At 38.8% G+C, this 22,017-nt stretch overlaps 1 protein-coding gene and 1 long non-coding RNA gene across 15 annotated transcripts in view; one reads left to right on the forward strand and one right to left on the reverse strand.

Moving 5' to 3' along the window:
- The window catches only part of LIMCH1 (LIM and calponin homology domains 1), a 384,992-nt gene that overhangs the window by 194,983 nt on the left and 167,992 nt on the right, over positions 1-22,017 (forward strand). The window contains exon 1 of one of the 14 annotated variants that reach the window (XM_069105140.1): positions 10,203-10,433. The exons of the other annotated variants lie outside the window; for them this stretch is intronic. The gene's annotated coding sequence lies outside the window, so the exon portion shown is untranslated. Of the gene's footprint in view, positions 1-10,202; positions 10,434-22,017 lie in introns of those variants that run through there. 14 annotated transcript variants of the gene reach the window in all.
- On the reverse strand, positions 6,366-10,091 carry LOC138174962 (uncharacterized). The gene is made up of 3 exons (XR_011171837.1): positions 9,954-10,091; positions 8,036-8,130; positions 6,366-7,170 (listed from the first exon to the last, which is right to left on the reverse strand). It is a non-coding gene; the product is annotated as an uncharacterized lncRNA (long non-coding RNA).

Here is a 22,017-nt window from a genome sequence, read left to right on the forward strand (position 1 = left end):
GTGTGTGTGTGTGTGTGTGTGTGTGTGTGTGTGTGTGTGTGTGTGTGTGTGGGTGGGTGGGTGTGGGTGTGTGAGTGGGTGTCATTTTTCAGTTGCATTTGATTCTTTGTGACCCCTTTTTTGGCAGAGATACTATAGTGGTTTGTCATTTCCCTCTCTAGCCATTTTACAGAGAAAGAAACTGAAGCAAACAAAATTAAGTGACTTGCCCAGGTTCACACAATGTTTGAGGCCAGATTTAAAATCAGGAAGGTGAGTCTTCCTGAAACCAGGCCTGGTACTCTTATCAGTGGATAGAGTGAACAACCTAGATATCCCTAGGTGCTGGGAAAAGACAAAAATGAAATGCTCTCTGTCCTCAATAAGCAAACCTTGTATGAATGAGATATTGTGTGTGTTACATACATATTACACATATGATATAAACGGTTGTGTGTATATTTATATGCATACCTATGGAAACATATATAAAACAAATATAAGGTAATTATTATATTGGGATGGCATCGAATACAGGAAAATTGTCCTACTGTTGCTTAACAGTCCAAGAGAAGGTGGAAATATGTTAAATGATATATTAAGGAAACAAATGCAGTACTTGAACAGCTATGTCTTCTCCTCTCCTCTCCTCTCCTCCCCTCTCCCCTCCCCTCCTCTTTCCTCTCCTCTCCTTTTCTACCTTAGTAGGTAGACTTGAAGTTGGCCAGGGATTTGGGCCAGGTTCACTATAGATAGAAGTTAATGTGACTAGGGTTGTATAGGAAATGTACTTCTCCAGTTTCAGGCTCCTAGACCAGAGGAAACAAGGGGCTCAGAAGTGAATGATAAATCATTTCGGGTGTGCCATCAGGCTTCCAGTGCAGCTTGTCCATCATCAGGGAGAGGAACATGTTGTTGCTGACTATGAGGGTGAAAATGTTAGCATCAGCGACATCCCTGATTCGAGTAATTGATCCAGGAGCATGTTTCCTATGCCTGGACACCATGTGAGGCTCTTCAGAAGTGTGTGTGACTGCTTTGTGGTGTCGAGAATTCAATCCCTTCAGATAACGCAGCTGTTTGACTTGAAGATAAATATAAAAGCGTGTTTAAAAATAGTGATCCCAAATTATAAACATGTGGAGACTTGTAGGAGTAGGTGTATTTTAGCCCCTAGGTTGAACTACGATTACAAAGAATTCAGGGGTGAAGGTGTTAAAACAAAGTAGTTGAAAATCATTTCCTGGCAAGAAAGCCAAGTCCTGAGTTCAGGGTCTGTGTTTCTTCTGTAACAATTACTGACATCTGAAGCAGCGTAAGGGCTGTATGCAGATGCTTGCATTCTTTGTTAGGTGTTAGTGATGCTATTAACTGTGTCCAGAGAAAGAGCGAGACAGCCTCAAACAGAGACTTGGCCTCATCAAAGAATTAAAAATGCTACCCTCCTGTGGGCCAAGTCTCGAACGTTGCACAATAAAACCACAAAGCTGGAGCCCTAGTTTAGCGGTCCAGAAAGATCATCCTGAATTTTGTTTCATCTTGGAATGTTAGACGTCCTTGTGAAAAGAACATATGTACAAAATGCTTGCCTATAATCCCCTTCTTTGAGGTAATTATCTTTTTCTTGTCCCAGATGGGACAGTTCACTTTATCAGTAGAGGTGATGGCAAAAAGTGGGGTCGCCTTTGGGTTCTGGTTGTAATGGCAGACCTCATTCCCCTAGGACTTCCTTTCTAGGCTTTCATCAGAATTTTGCCTTTTATCCAGAGTATTTGTAAAAGAACAAAAGATATCTTAATCTCATAGAATCTTAGAGCTTTTGGGAAAAGTAGAGATCATATAATTTCATTTTTCTCATTTCATATGACAGGGAAAAACTGAGGTCTTCCTTGAGAAGTTATTCAAACTCCTACCAGAACTTAGATTTCCCAAATTCTAGTTATCACTTAATCCAAATACAGAGTTAAAAATTTTTTTCAATAAATTTCAATTTTTTTCAATAAATAAAAATCTATCTTCTCTTCCTTCACTCTCTGTTCCCCTCCATCCCCAACCTGAGAAAGAAAGGAAAGCAGAACTCCTGCTACAGACATGTATGATTAAGAAGCAAAAGCCTTATATTAACCAGATCCAAACAACCATGTCTCACTGGCCTCTCTGTCAGAAGGTGGGTAACTTATTTTCATCATGAGACCACAGAGGCAGAGAATTTCAAAGATGCTGGTAATTAGATATTTAGCTCGGTTCCATTGCAGGAATGGAGACACTTTTAAGTCTGGTAGGTATTCCAGTTTAATATGTCTAAACTGAAAATTCAAATTTAAATTCACGTTGTCTGCGTGGTTCTATTCAACTTGGCATCTTTCTATTGTGCTTGAAAGAGATAGGCGGGGCAAATAGGTGGCCCAGTGACAGATAGATAGAGTTCAGATGTGGCCTCAGGCACTTACTACCTGTGTGACCTTGGGCAAGTCACTTAAACCCCAGTTACTTAAAAAAAAAGAAAGATAAGCTTGCTTTGGGTGAGAGACCTTTCTCTTTTCTCCTTTGTGGTTTTTTCCCCCCATTTGTCTCTTTCTTTTTTGTTTTGTTTTTTAAACAAAGTCTCATTTCTTAAGAATCATTGTTAGTTTGCCCCTGGTTGAACTGCCAGTGACACTGAGTTAGGTTAAAAATAACAACAGAGGGGTGGCTAAGTGGTACAGTGAATAGAGTATCAGCCCTGGAATCAGGAGGACTTGAGTTCAAATGCAGCCTCAGACACTTAACACTTACTAGCCTTGTGACCTTGGGCAAGTCACTTAACCCCAATTGCCCTGCCCTCCTCCCTCAAAAAAAAAAAGGCAATAAATAAAAATAACAACAGAAAGGTTGCTGGTTGCAAGCCACTGTACCAAAGCGAGGACAAAAATCTCAATTTACTTCATATCATTCTAAACTTGACCATTTATTTGGTCACTCTACCCCACTCAGGAATGTATTTTTTGGAAAAGTGACTGAATTTTTTTTTAACCTAAAAGATAGAGTTACAAAACAGACTGCTTGCAATGGGATTTACTGAAAATCAGGATTCAAATGTAAATTTCCAGAAAACTCTTATGTACTTAAGAAAGTTGGTATTTGCTTGGCTTTATGAAAGCAAGAACTGTGGTAGTTTGATTGTTGATCAGAGGTCAGAGAAGGGCAGGAAAATGATGAATTTTAAGGAAACATTACCATATTCGAAGAGAAGAAAATGTTAAAATCTTTTAAGAGTTAGTAAGCCTTGGTGGAGGGAGAGTTGGTCTTGGAGTCAGGAAGTCTGAAACCCTGTCTTTGGCACATTGTGACTGTTTGACCCTGGGCAAATCATTTAGCTTCTCAGAGATGGGGTAACTTTTAGATTGTAAAGTAAGTGCCAGTCTGCATTGGGAAAAAAGAGAGTCCTTACCAGGAGTTCCCTATACCGAAGAGAATCACAAGGACCTGTTTGAAGGGGGAAAATATTTAAAAATCATTAATATTTTCTGAAAACGTTAGGGCATTGGAATTTAATTTTCTGCTTTTAAGCAGACAGTTTTATTAAATACTTAGGGGTTGCAGAGCACTGTGCTGCTAGGTTCTGGGGAAGATTCAAAATTTAGGTAAAGCAGCTCCCATCATCAAGGATCCTGCATTCTGTTGGGGAATAAGATAGAAATACACACAATTGCAACATACATTATTATACCATGGAGTTCCCTCACCATGGAACTGCCTGTAGTGATCAAATTTTAGGCCTGGAACCCCTCAAGCCTATCAGAAAATCACAAAACAAAGGGACTACATAAGAATGGAGGGCCAAGATTCATATGGATTAGGAGAACTAGGAAAGCTTCATGGAAACATTTGTGTTGGGCTTTAATGATTGGTTAGGAATTGCACAGGTGATGGGAGAAAAAGTATTATGGACATAGCCTACAGATGGTGGCTCCAGTGGGAGTAAAATAATACGGAACTGTCCAAATGTTGGTTATTTTTTTTTTTTTTGAGGGGGAGCAGAAAGTATATTTGTTTACCTGGAGCATAGAGAATGTGAAAGGCACTAATAAAAGAGAAAGATGTAAGAGGGAAAGAAGGTACCAGATTGTAGAGTGTCTTGAAGACTTTTTTTGGGGGGTGAGGGGAATGTCCAGACATACATAAGAAAGGTTATTCTTGCTTTTTTTGGAGGGAGGGAGGTAGGGCAATTGGGGTTAAGTGACTTACCCAAGATCACATGGCTAATTTTGTGTTAAGTGTCTGAGGTCGGATTTGAACTCAGGTCCTCCTGACTCCAGGGAAAGTGCACTAGTCACTGTGCCACCTAGCCACTCCAAGAAAGGTTATTCTAGCAGTGGTATGAAGGATAAATTGGAACAGAGACTTGTACTCCTTGATAGGAGGCTATTTAATATATCTATGTATGTATGTATGTATAGATGATAGTCTAGGCTGAGAGGTAATGAAGGCTTATGCTAGTATTCTGTGAGAATAGAGAAATGTGGATAGATGGGAAATATTGCAGTCAAAATAGGACTTACTGGTTGATTGTATATAACCTGTAGAAGAATCAAAGATAACCCTCAGGGTATGCAGAGCAGGACTTTGAAGAAAACTTTTGGGGTCAGTCTTGCATATATTGTGTTAGAGGAGCTAGTTGGGACATCAGATGAAGCTGTCCTGTATGCATTTAGAAATGCTAACTAGAACCAAGAAGATAGGTCAGAGATCAATTTGGGAATCATCTAGTGATTGCCAAGAAAGAGAGAAAGAGAAAAGGGTTATATACAGATGTCATTGGGAAGAATAGGCAATAAATTAACGTTTGCCCAGCCAAAACGGAGTTTTCTGTAAATCCCCACACGCATTACAACTCAAAGATCTGGCACTATTCTCTCCTTAACTTCCTTGGAATGAAAGCAAACTTAAAGGGTGATATAAAAAAAAAAGAGAGACAGAGAGAGGGTTGTGAAGGAAGAGGTTGACTCACTCCAGTTAAGCCTGTAGTTTACTGCTGGCACCCTTTATCTTGAAATACACTCTTGTGGGTAATTGGGGAAAAGCTCTCTTATAACCCCCAAAAGAGATGATGTTTGTAAATGCTTGGCATAATACCTGGTACATAGTAAGTGCTTAATAAAAGTGTGTTTCCCCTTCTGTCCCCCCCCCTTCCCTCCAATCACTGAAATTTCAAACAGCCACATAAATAAGGCATTTGTTTTTGTAAAGTGAAAAATGTATGTAACCCCACATTTTTGTACAATCATTATAAGAACTAAGCAGTACCAGGGTGCATCATTTCATGGATTTAGATGTTATTTCCATGATTAGGTCTCTGTGAGTTCCTTGTCCTGTTCTTTTGGGAACCACTACCACCGCACAAGAAATGTTGCTTCCTTCTGGCAGTGGGAAATGCTTAACCCTTGTGAAGGCAATATGACTAAAGCTGAATTCAGCGACAGATTTTTCTTTCTCCTCACCTTCGGCACGTCAGGAGGAAAACTTAACCCTCTATCCCCAAAAGAGGATGCCCAATTTTGAGCTGTGGAAATTGGTCCTAAAGCTAGTGCCATGTGGGAAAAGTGTCTGGCACTAATACATGTAAGAGCACAGACTGGAGGTAGAAAACTCAGCTTACTATGGAGTCTCTGGTATACCTATCACTATAGCCAGTATGGTAGAGGCTCAGGGGCATGGCATAGTTCTTGATTTATTTGATTGACATTCCTAGTCAGTGTGGTCATTGGGCTTATACTCAGAGAGATATGCCCACCCACATCATTTATAACGAGAAAAGTTTTTGTTATATGCTGAATTAAAAAATGAAACAGTTGGCAGAAAGAGAAGGAGTTCTACCCACAGTTCGTTGGATGGGCTTGAGGGAATTCCAGTGCTCATTGGAACACACATGCATCCATTGTGTCGTGTTTATGTGTATGCATATATATATGCATATATATATATATCGTCTATAATATATGTCAACATACATAATTTAAAATATATCATCACCAGTGTTCCTTGGTCAAATCCTTATGTGACATAATACATCTTCCTTTCTTTTTATCTTTTTTTTTTTTAAAGCAATCGAGGTAAAGTAACTTGCTCAAGATTACACGGCCAGGTGTTTCTGGGTGGGTGCTAAGTGTCTGAGCCCGGGATTCGATCTCCAGGTCGTCCCAACACTGGAGCTGGTACTCTTACTTGCTGAGCCACCTGGCTGCCCCTAAGCAATTGGGGTTAAGTAACTTGCTCAAGGTTACACGGCCAGGTGTTTCTGGGTGGGTGCTAAGTGTCTGAGCCCGGATTCGATCCCCAGGTCATCCCGACACTGGGGCCGGTGCTCTTATTTGTTGTGCTACCTGGCCATCCCTCTTTTTATCTTTTCTGAGTATTTTAGAGGATTCAATGGCAGCTTCCTAATTCTTATTTTTCCCCTTCCTATGAACGTTATTGCTTCTTTGGTCATTTGCTCGGTCCTTTTAATATTTGAATCAATCAGTCTGTGAGTCCTAGCACTGAAGTCTTGTATTTTCTTGAACTCTGACCTTTATGATCAGGGCTTCAGAGGTAACCGAACCTTCTGCTCCCTCACTCTCCTTCATGTCTGTTGAAGTTTGCTTCCCATTTCCCATTCTCTGTTGTCCAGTCTTGCCAGAAAGAGAACTAGTTAGCCCTGGAGAATGAAGTGAGAGTGAAGACCTCCCAAATTAAGCCATTTGTTATTCTGTCACTCCAGTCTTTCAAGTGAATTGGCCTAAATATTCGTTGATTTTTGTAACCTGTGTGAAACAGTCGCTCATCTTTATTCTTTAGAAAGATGACTCTTGAATTTAAAATTTTTCAGAAATTTAAGAAGAAGAAAACATGCCATGGCTCAAAGTAAGAAATATTTGTGTGGAATAAAGTGCAAAATAAACTGTAAATCTGGGTACACCTTTAGATAAATATTAATCTGAGCTCTGGAGATACAAAGATAGTAAAAAACAAAACAAAACAGGGTCCTTTGCCTCATGGGGCTTCACATTCTAATTGGGTATACAATATCTACAGTAAATACAAGATATATATCCCGTGTAAATGGCAGATAATATTAGAGGGAAAGCACCAGTAGTAGAGGGTTGGGGAGGATGAGAAAGGTCTCCTACAGAAGGCAGGATTTGATCTGACTCTTCATAGAAGCTATCAAAGCTAGGAGGAGGAGTAAAGGAGGCAGTTAATTCCAGGCATGTGGTTTGTGAAGAACTCTAAACTGATCAGTGTAGCTAGATCCTAGCATATGTGAATGGAGGCATTAAGAAAAGTCTTTAAATGCCAAACAGATGATTTTGTATTTGATCTTGGAAGTAAGTAGGAAGCCACTGGAATTTATTGAGTAGGTGGGGTGACATATTAATTGACAAATTTATTCAGACTATTCACTGGAAGGTCACATATTAAAGTTGAAGCTTAAATACTTTGGCCACATTATGAGAAGATGGGACTTAATTGTAAAAAAATGCTGTTGTTGGGAAAGATTGAAAATAAAAGGAAAAGGGGATAGTAGAGGATGAGATGGGTAGATAGTGTCATGGAAACAATGAACATAAACTTGGACAGACAGTGGAGCATAGAAGGACCTGGTGTGCTGTGGTCCATGGGGTCATGAAGAGTTGGACGTAGCTGAACTTGAATAACAGTGGAGTGATATAATGAAATCTATGCATTTTGACAAGTGTGAGCAAGATGGATCGGAACAGGAAGAAACTTGAGGTTTACTATTAGAAGACTCTTGGAGTAGTCCAGGTGAGAAATGATGGAGCCTGTACAACAGTGGTAGCAGTGTGAGTGGAAAGATGGTGATGTGTACAAGAGATGGATGTACAGTTAGAACAACAGGACTTGATGATAGATTGGATATAAGAAGTGATAGTGATATATCATAACGATGTCGGGAACCTATGTGACCAGGGGATGGCAATGCCTTCGACAGTAATGAGGATATTTGGAGGAGGGGAAGGTTTTGGTAGAATGCTAATGAGTTCTATTTTGGATATGTAGAGTGTGAGATACTTACAGGGCATCAGATTTCAGATATCCAAAAGGCAGTTGGTGATTTGGGACTGGTGGTCACGAAAGAGATTATGACTAGATATATTTAGATCTGGGAATCTGCAGAGAGATGAGAGTTAAAGATATTTATTGAATGTCTGCTAGGAGACTAGTATGAGGTATAGCTAGGAAAATTTAGGCCTAGAAGGAAAATTCACCTGATTTGATAGGTTGAAGTTTTAAATTATGTGCTAATTGCCATTTTTAAGAGCAAAAGTTTGAGAAGTTGATCATTTTTATATTAAATCCTAGTGATTAGAATCAGGCTGCAGTGACTAGAAATTTAATTTTTCTTCATCTTACTCTTTATTGCACTCGCTGTTAGATTAGTGCTTTTCACTGGGGCTGGGCTGGGGCTGTAATTGTAAGTGTCTTGAGGGTAGGGTTTTTTTCTTTGTCTTTGCACACCTCCTTCCCCACCCCCCCTACCCCCCAGTAACTAGCATAGTACCTAGAACATAGTAAATATTTTATAAATGTTAGTTAAATAGAATCAAATTTGGGAAGCCCATCAGGGACTCATTTGAGGGACTTTTGTTCATTTCCCAGAGGAAAATCTGTTTGGGTAGAGGTTTGTGTTTGTAAATTCAGGTATGAAACTCTCTCTACCTAGAGTCAGTCATTTTTTCCTCTCTTGTTTTCATAATACTCTGTGTCTCTGTAGAGGTGGAAGGTTATATATAGCAATTGTATAAAAAGTTTTTCTTTTTCTAAATTTTCCTTCCTGTCCATGAAAAATGGCATTCTGTGAGGAAAGAAACCACTTATTTCTGCTTTATCTTTTGTTTAACAAAATGTAACAGAGCTTATAACATTACATCAGGTCCTTATACTTTCCCCTTAGGAATAGACATTCCCTTTAAGAACTCTGCAGAAAAAAAAATAGAAACCGAGAGTCTAAACTGTACTTGGACTTTCTCTCTTCTTACTTGTAGCTATTCTAAAGAAGGACCTCTATAGGATTATTAATTTATAGTATGTACATAGAGTGTGTCCTTGCAAGGAGTTTTATCATTAGGCAATAGGAAAAAACAGTTCCCCAAATAACACCTCAGTGTGTAGTCAAGGCACTGTATGAAAAAGAATCATAACATGCTGTGTTCTAACAGTGGTTCTCCTGAAAACTGCCTTCAGCTGAGATTGTTTTTGTAGGAAGTTTGTCTTGGCAAGCAAATTCTCGAGAACTTGCAAGACATTTAGTTGGTAATTAGCTGGCTGCCTGCAGGAATTTTCAACCTATCCTTACTTCCAAATATATGCAAAAATTTGCCCTTCCCCCTATTTTTTATGCAAGACAAAATATTTCAAAGTTTTATTTTGATTTTAAATTAAGGTTTCCCACAGTTTTAATTTATGCATCCCAAAGTCTTGTGTTGTTTTGACTTGAAAGAAAATTTTCCCAATAGTTAAAAAAAGTCTAAACCATAAATCATAGGAAGAAATAGAGACAGAACACAGATATTCATTAAAACTGTTAAATAACCTTCGTGATTAACTTGCTACATGCATTTATATTAAGAATCTCTGGATAAACACCATTTTGTATTCTTTTGGGAGGATTACAGAAGAATGAAAAAGTAGATTAGTGTGATGCTTTCCACAGCCTGAACTTCTATTACCATCTTTGCCAGTGCCACAGAATGTCTCGAGTAAGGAATTATAAAAATATGTCCAAAAATGAGAGCAAAAATGTAATGTTCAGTAATAGCTGAACTTTTGGCATATAAAATCAAATGACCAAATGTAAATGATGTTCCCCAAAATTTATAGCTTAATCTAGAATTAAGAAATTTTAAAATATTAAGGAACCTTAGAAGTCTAGTCCAACACCCTTATTTTTACAGATAAAGAAACCAAGTTCTAAAGTAATTTAAGTGACTCACCCAAGGTCACATAAACTCCTTACTGGCAGAGCAGGGACTAGGGTCCTGGCCTCTTGATTCTCAGTCTAGGGTTCTTTCTGTCACCCCATGATGTCTCTCATGCTTTCCCCCAAAGCTGTGAAGTAGGCCCTTACATGGACTTCACTGGGGCATTTATTTGACTTCTCTTTCCTCAAAGGCAGCAAGATTCTCCTCCCTCCCCAATAGGTGTGGTCATCAGCCTCTCCTCCAGTGAAGTGCCTTTTATTGCAGCAGCATTCCAACTGCTAAGAGCTGCTTTGGCTCCTCGGTCTGCGGACTGCAGTTTGCTCTTGGCCAGAGGAGTGTGTTGCTATGATGATGACTGCTTCTGGAAAGAACATGTAGCAAAGGTCTGGATAATGTGTTTGGTCCTGAGTTTGACCAAACCATGCAAAGCAGCCAGTACATCTCGAGTGTGGCTATGTTGGTGCTCGCTGATACATTTGAGAACCTCCTGGGGTAAGTGAAATATAAATCTCAAAAAATAGAAATTTGGGTTAGAGAAGGAGGGAAAGCATTTGTGTTTTAATATTTGGCACAGAATGTTAGGTGGTAGCACTGATGACTTTGACTTTCTTTTCAAGTTTAACTTTTCCACCAATCTTTCTCCAGCTCTGTTAGTTTTCATTTATTCTTCTTTCATACAAAGGGAGAACAGAATTCCTGTAAGAAAGGAAGCAAATCAATTATATTGACCAGAATAAGGCAATTAAAAAATATGATAGTTCTCTACTAATAGGAGAATCTTCTGTGAGAAGTTTGGAGCCTCAACTGTTGTACGCACAAAGCATGGTTCCACTCCCCAATGTTTTGTTTGAGGAGAACATGTGGGAAAATATGGTAGCTTGGAAATGAGAAGTTATTGTTTTAATTGAAGTAGCTTCCTCTCAGACCATTCCCTTCCCCTTGCTTATATGAATCCCTTCCCTTTCTGATATATCTTCTTTCTCTTCTCTTGGGACATAGAAGCAGGGGTAGAGGAAAAGAAGCTTGGATCTACTGCTGCCAAGTCAAGTGGGGCCATTGGAGCCCTTGTTCCCCTTGGGTCAGTATTTATTATTAGCTAGGGATCGAATAAAGGCTCTTTATGGAACAGGATTTGACAAGATCCACACATACCTATCTTAATACTAAAGATTTCATGGCATTAGATATAGATGAGTAGGAAATTTTCCATTGCCAAGTTTCTGGAACTGGACTGAAACAAAGCCCAGAGTCCCAGCAGCAATATCATCATCTCCCAAGAGCTGAGAAATCTATTTTTATGATCCTTATTAAGCCAAGTATTCATTTTTCCCCCCTCTCACCGCTTTACTGATATTTCCTACACTGTGCTCAATCTACCAAATGCTTTAATAGTCTGCAGTTTCTTCCTGCAGGGTTATTCTTGCTGTGGCTGATTCAGCAGCCGCTGTGAATGAAGATGGTGATGGCTCAGCATTGCCTGAGTGGGTATAGACTACAAAAAGATTGCTTAATAAAAAGTTGACCTGTTCCAGTAGCCTGCTGAAACTTAAATTCTTCCTTGGTGTCCATGCTATCTTGTGCTTCTCTCACCCAGGCACTGTGGGGAGCTAATCACTGAGGTTTATTTGACTGCTAATGGAGAAGACATTTAACTGTCCCATCCCTGCAGATGCTGGTCCTTGGGCCATCTGGGAGAATATACTGCTCTCTGTATGGTTGACTCCGCTGCTACTGACTAGGATTTTAAAAACTTCTTCTAAAAGTATTTAATATAATAGCAGATTCTCCAGCCAGTTTCATACCAAAGCTACTTTATGGAGATGGATATTTTTATTTTATAAATAACTGTTCCTGTTTCACCTTTCAGTGAAATGCAACTGAAAGGGTAAGGGGTTATTCTTCTCTGGAAGATCTTTTTGGAAAGAGAGATAATTTGACTTTTTTTCTCTTTCAGTAGTTTTTTTTTTTCCAATTACATATAAAGAAAGTTTTCAGCATTCACTTTTATAAAATTTGGAGTTCCACCCTCCTTCATTTCCCTCCCTAAGATGGCAAGCAATCTGATTATAGGTTATACATGTACAATCACATTAAACATATCTCCACATTAGAATTTAACTTTCTTTTTTTTATAGCCTAAATGTATTTAGTTGTTTTTTGTTTTTTGGTGGGGTGGGCACGGGGGAAGTGGAGGGAGCACAAAAAGTTTGTGAAAGGTACGTTGTCTTAAGCAGTAATTGAGATGTTATAATTATCTGTGCAGGAACCATTTTCATGAACTGAGAGAAGAGGACTTTACAGCCTTCACTTGTTGGCAAAGATTTTGGCTCAGCTATCATTTTATGCAACACTTTATTTATCCAAGACTCAGGGACACTATGCCTGCAGAAATATAGATGAGTTTTCTAAACCTCTAAACTTTTCTTTGTTAAATGGCAAATGTGTCTTTAAATGATAAGGAAAATGAAGCAAGTCTAGGTAGGCAGGACCCTGGACTACATGAATTTTAAGCCATTCACTGCTGCTGCTAATTTGTCATAATTGGGGGAAAAGTTGTCAGTGTCCTTCATTTTTTTTTCCTCATTATAAGCATGAATAGTGCTTTTCTTTTTCCTAAGGAGCCTTTGTAAAGTTTCACTCAGTATTTTCAGAAAAGAAATAGTTGAGAAAGAACTAGTTTGTTCTTTCATTCCTATTTTAATGTAACTAATATATATTTAAGGGAGCATGGCTTAGTGAATAGTGAGTTTTTTCTGGGAGTCCTGGATTCTAGTGCTGTTTCTGACCCATATACAATGTATCATCCTTGGCAAATCACTTATTCTCTCAGCTTCTTAGACCCGGGGTGTCAAACTGAAATAGAAACAGGGTGACTAAATGTTACCTGTACTGCATATTGACCTATTAAAAGAACTTTTTTTATTGTAGTTTTACTTATTTTGTTAAATATTTCTAAGTTACATTTTAATGTGGTTTGGGCACATGTTTTTAATTTCTACCCTAGACAACTCTCTAAGACTAGAGTGAGCTCTTTTGTCTTGAGAAAGTTTCCTTATTGAGGGTTTTCTGTACTAATAAAAGTCCAATCCTGTCCTGTCCCCTTGTGTAAGTCACAGTTCTTGGCCCTCCAGACAAAAGATGAGGACCCTGTCCTCTAGATTTCAGTCTACAGAGGGAATTCGATATGAATATAGATAAAGAGTCATAGAAGGGGGAGATCTGGACAGATCACTGAGGGAAATTTAATGAGGGAGGAAATGCTTCAGTTGGGGTGGGACGGAAGGGAAGGGCATCAGGAAAAGCTTCATTGAGGTACTGGCACCCAGGCTCATCTTTGGAGGAAAAGAAAAATTTCGACAGATAAGGATGAAATAGGGAGTGTGTTCCAGGGACAGAGGATAGGCTGTGCCAACGTGAGGGCAGATAAGAAAGAGTATGGGATGAGATCAGGATTGATCAGTCCAGTTTGGCCAGACCAGCAGATTTGGAAGATGCAGTAGCAGAAAAGACTATTCCCTGAGTAGTTGTCTCAATAGACATAGAATGTACTTCCACATATATATGTGTATAAGACATATGAAAGGGATTGAGAATCAAAGCAGCTTTGTGATGATTAGAATGAAGTGTGTCCTCCCCTTCAAATATTGACATCAACAGGACTTCAGAATATCTTGCATCAGCTTTGAAGGGTAAATTTTAGTCAGCCAGATTGGGCAACATACACATGAAACGTGCTGTGTTCCCAGAGTCCCCTGTATTCCAGTCCTTTCTGCTCTCTCAATCTTTGGCCAAGTATCTGTCACTGCCTGAAGACTCATGTTGCTAGACACTAGTGGATGGAACAATGTTGTTCTCATTGTTATTTTCACCTGATGTATAGTATTTTGGTTTTAGTGGCCTTCAGGAAGATGTCTTACCTCCTCATTTCACCATGTATTCCTTCATTCTTCTCCAGACTTTTTTTGGGGGAGGGGTGTCTACTAAATTGTCAGATTTCTTATGGCACAGAACTTTTAGGGACATAAAGGAAGTCTGAAACAAAATTTTTTTTTTCTTTCATCCCATAGTGTGGCTAAAGCACCAGAGTTTATTTTCATTTATTGGTCATTTAACCCACCACAGCTATCTCTATAAAAATGTAACTTATGAAATCACTAGGGCATGTTTTAGATGACTTTGGACTCTACTTCTGTTTGATTCCCATGTAAGTTTTGGCATGGATCACCATGAACATTTCTGTGGGTGGTGACGGAGAATAAAATTGGTAAACAGCTCCCTAAGTTGTTGGCCATGACCCTGGCTAATACCATAGAGGCTGCAGCTTAAGAAGTCATTGGTTTTCTTACACCTCCCAGGGCTGACCCCAGTCCTGACATCTGAAAATCTGACCTCAGTAATACTTGTGGCATGACCAGTGGTCTGGAGAGGAGCTGTGTTTTTTGGCTGCTCTGCTGCTCTGTTCAGGGTCCTAGTTCTACCCATATTATTTTTCTTTCCTCTACTGTGTTATATATCTTCATTTTATCCCTCTGCTTTTTGGATTCTTCTTTGAAAAGGAGGAATTTTCATTTCCCCATTTCCTTTTGATTTGTGACTCCCTGAAGGAAAGATTAACTGTGTAAATTTCCTATTGCTGAATTTACTCATGCTGCTGTATTACTATTTCTTTTTCCCCTAAGAACAACTCAAACTGAGAGACAGTGTCAGGTTTCCCTTTTACTTTTCCCCTTATGGTGAATGAAAGGTGCTAATGTCAAGATGCTGCTGAACTAAAACTATTTGTTCTAAAAGGATAACTGAAGTTTGTAGAATTTGAAAAGATGAACTCAGCAGGCAGTAAAGGGGGGGTGGGGTGGCTAGGTGGAGCAGTGAATAGAGCACCGGCCCTGGAGTCAGGAGGACCTGAGTTCAAATCCGACCTCAGACATAACCCAAAAACTAGCCATGTGACCTTGGGCAAGTCACTTAACCCAGATTGCCCTACCTTCCCCCCTCCAAAAAGTAAAAAATAAAAAAAAAGTAGAGGGGGAGAATTGGAGAAAAAAAAATGTAACAGGAAATTGGCTAAAGGAAATACATAATATTGTGTATGTAAGAAAAGCCCCAGAGAGAAACATTCAGAATTTCCTTGAGACCAAGATCTGGTGGCAGAACAGTTACAGAAGAATGGAGAACTGAGTCCTGAAAACTTGTCTTGGTGGAGCTTCTTCTGAACAGTATCCCAGGAGCCCAGAGCCTGGGGCCCAGGAGCCAGGAGTCAGGAGCCAGGAGCCCAGGTGACTGAAGCATGACTGGGATGCTGAGACTTTGTTTGTTTGTGGCTTGGTTGAGCCTTGAATTCCCTGGAGCAGAAATGGCGAAGGAGCTGACATGGACCAGACCCTGTGAATGCCAGTGTGGAGCAGGACCTCCCCAGAGAGCTGGTCAAGGAACTGGGAGCTGTCTGTGACAGTGTGTTGAATCTAGGTAGAATCTGGGACCATGTAAGGGGATCCAGGGAATCTGAGAACAGGCCCCAAGTCAAGATGAAGACAAGACCTCTCCTTGGGTACTGAGTAATTATGGAATTGTAGTTTACTAGTGACCTAAGGGGTGGAGGGTTTGTGTATGATACTTAGTAAGACTGATTTGTACTTTGAGTAATTTGACTATTGTTATGGATTAGTGACTGATTGAGTTAATCAAGACTTTGCCCCAAGAGTGGAAGACTTTGACTGTACTTTGTTACTACTGATAAGTGACTGATTGAATTAACTTAAGAGTGACTATTTTGTGACTGATTGAATTAACTTAAGAGTAACTATTTTACTTTGAGACTGTGTTGTGAATGTTATATTGTGATTTTCTGTGATAAGTTGAAATATGGTGAATGCTGTATTTTGAATTATGCTGTACCTTGATTTTCCATGGATGTTTTGCTTTTGTTATGGAATAGAGTGATCACTATACTGAGTAACCAGAACCTTTAAAAAGCTGTTCACAGTAGCAGTTCCGGAAAGCTTCTGTGCATGGCATTACACTCTCCCTAAAATAAAAGGATATCAGGAGTGGGGAACCTGTGACCTGGAGGTCACATGTGGTCCTCTAGGTCCTTCTTGCAAATGTAACTCAAATATGTAAAAATGTAATTATGCCATGTTCTTTGCACTAATGAGTATATATAATATTGAAATAAGTGGAACTGGTATCTGTCTAAAACAGGCCAATCTGTAAATAAGCAAGATCGAACCTTTAAATAATTCACTTGTGGAAGAGAGACAAGGTAGAATTTAGGGAAGCTAAATTTACTAGCTAGAAGGAATTAGTTTTATGTTAATTTGGAATTTCAGGCTTTTTGTTAAGTATATGTAGATCAGGGAGTGTAAACATGATAATGTTTGTCCTTTTGGCTCACTCTTCTTGTTAGAGCATCCCTCCCTTAGTTGGGGAAGTCACCAAATAATGGAGATGGAACCCTGTTGTCCTTGCCTGGACCCATGCATAATTTGTTTCTATTGCCTTAGACCAGTAGCATCATCTGGACTTCTACTGAACTCTGTTTCTGATAAGGATCAAGGCAGCCACCTTAATATTTCTATATAGAGCACATAGAGATTTCCTTTTTTGATGGGATTTTACCACTTAGGATTTGTAACAAGATGGTAATATATTTGAATGGATGATCGCTTACCCCACATACTTTTTTTAAAAATAGATTTTGGAAGTATGCCTTTTTTTTTTAAATAAAAATTGCAGATTTTGTTAATCGATTGACAGAACTACTTTTGAATTTTTTTTTTTAGATGTTTACTTAGCATTTAAAAGTTTTAAACTCAACCCTTTTAGCTAGGAGCAATCACCTTTCTACAATTAACAATATGACCTGATGTCAGTCTTCTGTTATAAGTCCTACTCCCCACCCCTCACCCCCAAAGCTCAATGCTTTATGTGTTATGCTTTGGCATGTAATGGACCTTTGAAAGATGAACTGCAATTAAATAAATCTGTGACCCTTATAAGAACAAATAGAGCTGTTGAAAGCATTCAGGAACACAGTGTCTCCATGAAAGATGATCTGAGCTCAATAACCCTTTGAATACTTGAGTTTTGTTTTTGGTGGGTGTGTATATACATACTGAAACTTATTAAAAAAAAATTCTCGGTAGCAAGATATTTGAAGCTTTTTGTGTTCTTAACCCAGGAGCATTTCTGTTGGCAGGACTTGAAGGAAACTTGTCTGTTGTGTATTTGGTAGTCCTGCTGTGGGCAGCAGTCTATAGCAGAGGAGAATGAAGGGCAGTAATGGAAGAGGGAGGCAGGCACCCGTGGAGCCGAGAAGACAGACAAGAAAATGCTCTGAGTCCCCAGACACCCAGCCTCTGCCTCACTCACACCATTGTAGTGGGTGGCACAGTGAATAGGCCTGGAGTCAGGAAGATCTGAGTTCAAATGTGGCCTCAGATGCTCACTAGTTGTGCCACTTAATCTCTGTTTGCCTCAGTTTCCTCAGCTGCAAAATAGGGATAATGATAGCACTTACTTCCCAGGGTTGTTACGAGTATCAAATGAGATAATGTTTGTATTTTGCTTCACACTATGCCTGGGATGCTATACATGCATACATACACATATATACGTGTATGTGTGTGTATGTATGTTAGCTATTATTATGGTTACTAATGGAGGCACTTGCTAGTTCATTGAATCGTTAACAAAAGGAGGTTGGCTTTGCTTTAAGAAGCAAAAAATGTGCAAGGAAGATACCATAGCACTTCCCTTCTCTACACATTCCCTCTCTCCCTTCATCTCAGTATGGAAATGGATCTTGTCAGTAGGGCAGGATATGGTAATTCTCGTGGTATTCAGAAATCTACCAAGTCAGAGAGGCCTGGACCTGTACCTGTACAGGACTTTGTATGCCCTTAGGTGACCAGGAAGATGCCAGGGAAAGAAGGGGCCAGTTAATTCCCATTGTTGTCTTTTTGGGAAAATTTAAATTCTATTGCAAGAGGGGGTGTGGGTGTGGGGAGGGGTTGAACTGGTTCTTTCACAATTATATATGCTGTAAGTAGAAGAAAATAAAAGCAATGGAGACAGTCCTGGGCACAAGGAGAGACTGTCCACCTGTGTCCTTCCTGGCAGCCATGAGCCCCTTTGGGTCTGCACTCTAAGAAGATCAAAGATTAACGTACAACACTACAGGTATTATGACTACAACATCCAAGTCTGGAGATAAGTTAAGGCTTCATTTATCAGCGCTATTAGTAGCTGGTTAAAATGTAAGTTGTAATACACTTTTATAGAATAGTTTAAGGTTTAAAAAGTACTTAACATTTGTGTTCTCATTTAATCTTTTCAATGACTCTATGAGCTTATTAAAAATAATAGTGATAATGATAGTAACAATAAAAGCTAGCGTTTATATCTTGCTTACTATGTGTCAGGCACTGTGCTAAGCATTTTACAAATATTATCTCACTTAATCTGGCAATAATCCTGGAAGGTCAGTGCTAATATTTTCTCCAATTTATAGTGGAGGAAATGGGCAAACACAGGTTAAATTACTTGCCCAGGATCATACAGCTAATAACTTTCTGAGGTCAAATTTGAACTCAGGTCTTCTTCCTAACTCCAGGTCTAGCATTTCTGTCTGGCTCTAATTAGTACAAGTGTTAAACATCTCCAACTTACATATTAAAAAACTGAAGCTCTGAGAGGTGATTTGCCCATCATCACAGGGCTATGAAATTTTAACAGTCCAGGAACAAATTCAAGTCCACTGACTCCAGGTTCCTTTGCAGTCCCCACATTTTGCCTCCAGGATTTCCTCTGTGCCCTTCCATTTCTGTTATTAATAAGATGTCTTCTTAGTTGCCAGGAAACAGATTCTATGAATGATAACAATAATGTTTGCTAACATTTCTGTAGTACCTTAAGGTTTTCAACAGACTTAAATTATCTCATTTGATGCTCATAAGAGCATCATAACCTTGTGAGGCAGGTGCAATTATTCTTATTTTACAGATGAGAAAATTGAGGCTGAGACTTGATCAGAGTCACAGTTAGGAAACTAAGTTTCCACTATCTACTATACCAGCTATGGACATAATGGATTGTGATATGATAGGAATATATATCTTAATAGCCATAAGAGAAAATAGAACCTTATAATTTGCACAACTGTACAATTTTTTGTAAAGCAAATATTTAGAACCTTGTCACATGACCATCAAGACTAGGCAATTTCTCTGATCCACAATGTATATCAGAACTTTCCTGACATAAAATTATGAGTAAAAAATAAAGCATTTCCCTAGTCTCCAGCATCTAAGACACCAAGGATAATTAGAGGGCAAAACCCCAATGAACAGAGAAGGCTATTCCCTTACCTTTAATACTGTCATTAAATACTTCAACCTTTATGGTCAGCCTCACTCTAACAGTGCTGCTGCTGATGACCCATGGGATTATACTAGAATTCAACTCTCTCACTCTACCCCGAGTGCTATGAAAAGAATATAAAAATAATGCTGGCCAGAATAGCTGTGAAACCACTCTCTGTGCTCCAGCAATACTCAGCTAGAGAGATGAAGTGCAGAGGGAACTGGGGAGGGTCACCAGCATTTTGTGACCCTTTTGCATTTCATTAAGTTGTAGGAATAGGGGCTAGCATATAGCTGCTGCCAGTTCTATCTCTTCAGATATCACTTAGGGTGGAAACTGAGGCTGATAAAACTGGAATTGCTCAGCATGGGAGAAGCCTGAGACTTTGAAGTCCAGTCCTCAGTGAAACTGCAATCAAAGTGGAAGGAGTCATAAATTGAGCAATAGAGGAGTATAAAGGAAAAAAAATCTCAGAAGGAAGAACACTTAATTAAAGACAAAGAGCTTAAGCATCGGCAGATAAATCAGCAGAGAAGATATTAATTGCAGAAGTGTATATGTTATCCAAATCAAGAGTTTAGACATCTGTAACTAAATATTGTAAGGCAAAGGAAAATGAATAAATTTATCTGAGTCAGAGAACCCAGTTGATTCCCAAGAAAGCATAGAATTATATCAGGATGTTCCAGATGTGATAAAAAGAGAGAGAAGAATGAAAGAGAATAAGAATTATAAAAGTTTAATTTAGGTCTGTACAAAAAAAAAATAATTGACACAATAGAAAAACTTGAATTTTCAATGTTAAGTTTCACCAAAGAAACAAAATAGAAAATAAATGATTAGGAATTCAAATACAATTGAAGTACATTTTGGATCTATAGATTTTCAGAATATAGCAAGTCAGAATACCAGAAAACAATAATGCAAGAAATAAAACAAGGAAATTGCCCAGAATTTCTGAATACAGAAAACAAAATGCCAGTTGAAAGAGTCCAGAGATCTCCAGGGAAAATAGCAAAACAAAACAAAAATTAACCTTCAGACTACAAGGCATATAGTGGTTAAGTTGAACGATCCCAATGGCATATAAGAAATTCTGCAAGCAACCAGGAGAAGGACCTTCAAATATTAAGGAATGGAAATTCAAATAACACAGGATTACTTTGACACCACATTAGACTAGACACCCGAAGAGGGAATGGAATAATGTGCGCTCTTGAACAAAGGAGCAATCCAAGCAGATGTATCCTGCAAATATGAGCCTAATAATTAATAAAATAAGATACATTTCAATAAAGAAATTCATCAGAAGCATTTCTAAGAAAAAAAAATACCAGACCTGTAGAAATACTTGCTTTTCAAACACGCTAGACCGCAAAATAGGTTTAAAAAATGACAACAACAAAATAATATTGGAGAAATATAAAAAAAATTTTTGGAGAGATTTTTAAATGATATCTTTATCAAAAGATAGAAGACAAAGGGTGAAAACCCAAATCATATAGAAATGATTGTGAAGAAACAGGTCTGAAACTTCATGGCTAAATTTAAACCCACAATTTTCAACTTCCAAATGAATAAATATTTTTATGTGACCTTATTACAGAATGAGAGGTTACATAAAAGGGGCAAGTAAGGAGGAAGAAGATATAGAGGAAGATGTGTTATGTCCTAATCATTTCAGAAGTTAATAGAAGGGAAAATAAGTTTTGTAGTCTCTCAGGAAGAAAAAGTCTACAGGTAAATTGATATTTAATCTATGAAATTATGAAATGGGGGCAAGCATGCTTGGTTTTTAGGGTACTTGCTAGGAAAGACCACAGTCACATCAGGAAATGGGGTTGCAGTCACACTTTAATGAGGCACAGAGTCAAACAATAAAAAGTGAGGAGGGATACAGAGGAAGAAAGCAGCATAGGAACAGAGGATATAATGGTGAAGTTAGGCACGCAGGATGGGGATAAGGAGAGGCAGAGAATATCACTCACATTACCATGGAATAGAATTGGGAAGACTAGGCAGCATGGACCAGATGGAGATGGAAGAGGACTGGGACAGGGGAAGCTGAGGAGGGGTTTGAGGTCTTATTTTTGTACAGATTTTTTGGAAAACAAATTAACTCCCAATCTGTGCCACCTTAGGGTTACCTCATTAGCATATCCAAATCATCTGAAAGTAATCAGCAAAACTTCAGAGTCTTTGTCTCAAAGTTATCAGCACTGTTTTGGTGTTCTGCTGTTCTCAAACTGTGGAAATCTGGAATTTGTTTGGAATTTATGTATCATAGGACCAGAAACATAACAGCACTTAGATCACTTCTACTGAGTCATCACGTATTACTAGGATGTTAATTTTGATTAATGTATGATACAATTGGTAAGTTATGCTCCTTTGATTTTTGGGAAGGTTTGTATGTGACTTCCAGGTTTCCTTTTGCAAATTCATTTCCTGTTCTTGCTCCTTTTTACTGTCTACTTATAAACTATACTGACTAGAAGGGGGGATGTGTTGTCAGGGGACCAGCACAAGATAAAATTTTAGCACAACAGGAGAATGAGCAAGGAGGCAAAGGGAGGGAGGTGGAGTGAGGTAACACCAGGATATCCTCCCTATGTGGGAAGAAAGATATCCTATAAAGTGAGAGGGGGGTATTATGTTGGGTTTAATCTTCAAGGGTTTAATGTTTAGAGAGAACACTCATCCTGGGTTAGGA

This window comes from Petaurus breviceps, unplaced genomic scaffold (genome assembly GCF_028583685.1).
Source record: "Petaurus breviceps papuanus isolate PSGF00001 unplaced genomic scaffold, PetGlider_PUasm1.0 76, whole genome shotgun sequence".
Lineage (NCBI taxonomy): Eukaryota > Metazoa > Chordata > Mammalia > Diprotodontia > Petauridae > Petaurus > Petaurus breviceps.